Source organism: Octopus bimaculoides, chromosome 17 (genome assembly GCF_001194135.2).
Source record: "Octopus bimaculoides isolate UCB-OBI-ISO-001 chromosome 17, ASM119413v2, whole genome shotgun sequence".
Lineage (NCBI taxonomy): Eukaryota > Metazoa > Mollusca > Cephalopoda > Octopoda > Octopodidae > Octopus > Octopus bimaculoides.
Genome location: NC_068997.1, coordinates 24,088,175 through 24,090,822, shown reverse-complemented (window position 1 = coordinate 24,090,822; position 2,648 = coordinate 24,088,175).

Below are 2,648 nucleotides of genomic sequence, written 5' to 3'. Positions count from 1 at the left end.
CTGTTCTGAGTTAATGTTTATGCCTGTGTTTGTGTGTGTCTGAGTGTTATTGTGAAAGCGAAAGACTAGCTATCTTATACACATAAACAGTTGAAGAAATAATATTCCTGCTTAAAGATACAACAGACAGGATATAACATACTTGCTTCAATAGTTATGAAATACTTCGCTTGATATGGCAAGACAGGATATATAGCAATATAAATGGTGCAGAAAAGATATATCTGGTTGAAAATGCATTTATGATATATTGATTTCGGTGATGTAAGCAATGATATCGAATATTTCATAGAGTAGACGTGAATATGTCGATTTGCACATGATATAAATAAGATACTACATTCCACGATAATGCTTATTGGATCTAGCGAGAAGTGAGCGAGTACATGTCACGATGATAAAGGTTTGCTTTCATTAGACATAACCACATGTAACACTTATGGAATATATTATAACACACACACACACACATACACATACACACGTACACACACACACGTACACACACACACGTACACACACTCACACATGTATATATATAATACTTTTCTTAATACTAAGAGAAGCAATATGCTTTCTTAACTCTATATACACGGTGGATATTCATACATGATTACTTGTGCCTCTCTCTGTCTCTTTCTGTGTGTCTGTGTGTCTGTGTTTATACATGTATGTATGCATGTGTGTGTATGTGAGAGATAGTGTGGGTGTGTGTGTGCGCGTGTGTGTCTGTATATATATATATATACATATATAGTTAACATTTACAGAAAAAGTAAAGACGAAGACACGTAAGTAGGTAGATAGATAGATAGATAGATAAATAGATAGATAGATAGATAGATAGATAGATAGATAGATAGATAGATAGACAGATGAATACAAATGTCGAGAGACAGAGACAGATGTATGCAAATTAAGTTTGTTCATTGCAGTAATTAATTCCTAACTGATTGATATATTAATTGAATATTCTCTACCACTGGACAAGATGTTCGCGTACGTGCCCTCCAACGGGCTGTTGAACAAACGGCAAAACGATCCAATATGATTTGTCCCATACGTTAATCCACACACCAAAAGTATGAAAGAAATGGGTCTACATTCATATAGTTTCCTACTACAGCTAAAGCTAGCTTCTATTCGACTATTTCAGTTCTTGGGAAATTAGGACTACGCAATCAGAAGCATCGTAAACACATGGTCGTATATAAGTATATGCTTATCTATCTATCTATCTATCTATCTATCTATCTATCTATCTATCTATTTAATTATTTAGTAAGATATGTGTCTGTCTGTCCATTTAAGTTGAATAAGGACGAAATCCAGTGACCGCTCGCTAAACGTTAGTACTTTAGGCGTAATAGCCCTGAACTGATGAGGTCTACCGGCACGGAAACTTTCTCGCGCATGAAAAGTGGTGTAACCTTTCCCCCAAAGGATTTTGCCTACGCAGTATTGGTTTTGGCGGCAAAAATAAAATCGTGTGCTTTTTTGAACATATCTCGTGTATTTGTACATATAACATTTTCTTGTATATGTAAGTGTGTACCAACATTACTCGACGTCTTTGTTGAACTGAATCTCAGCTTCAGATATCCGAAGAAACAGCATGAATAGCACCGATACTTAACAAAAGATACTACATAAGCAAGGTGCATTGACCACCGAAGAAATTACAGCCCTAGATAGTAGGAAGCGGTGATAGTGTTTAAATGCCGAGTGCTTTATTATCGTGCCGTGTTGACAGCGTCTCTACCTATTATTTCTTTCGTTTGCTGGCGTGCAGAGGAGTGATGACATGAAAGGACCCCGGTCAAATCCAATGCAGTAAGACAGAAGGGTTTCAATAACAACAAAAAACAATAATAACAATCAAGGATTAACCAAAAATTGAAAAAAAAAAAAAGCAACAACATCAGAATCAACAAGAGGAGCAATAACAAGTCTATGAACGCCGATATGGGGGAAAAAAAAGAAAACAAACTGAGAGAAAACAAAATGGCGGCTTGTACTTAAAAATAATCGATAATGACCAATGACGCATTTCGTTTTTCTTTGTTGATATTTTATTGTTCCTTTTTGTTGTTTTTATAGAAGTACTATTGACCCGGTTCTCGACGTAGATGTACCATTTATTAATTATATACTGATATAAGCTATCGGCTGGTTGAATTTACAAATGTAACGTGAACAAAGGATTCACAAGCGTGAGGAGAAGACAAACAAAATTCAACAAAGAAAAGTAACAGATAAAAGAAAACAAATAGTGTATAAATAAAATATATAAAAAAAAATGAAATGGTGATGGTGGTGGTGGAGGTGGTGGTGGTGGTAGTGTTGGTCGTCGCAGTGGAGCTGGTGGTGTTTTTGGGAGCGACGTTGGCGGTGGCAGCGCTAGTGGTGGCGGTGATGAAAGGGAGACAGTGAAAGTGAGGAAAGTATGGGGAAAATCGAACGGCTTGATCAAGCAGATTATAAAAATCAACGAAGTAGTGTGTGTGTATGATTATATACACCTTAATGCACGCATAAGTCTATGCTTATATGTATACGTGTATGCATATATGTACACACATATGCGTGTATGTAAATATCTATATATATAAATATCTATATCTATATCTATCAACATATATATATAT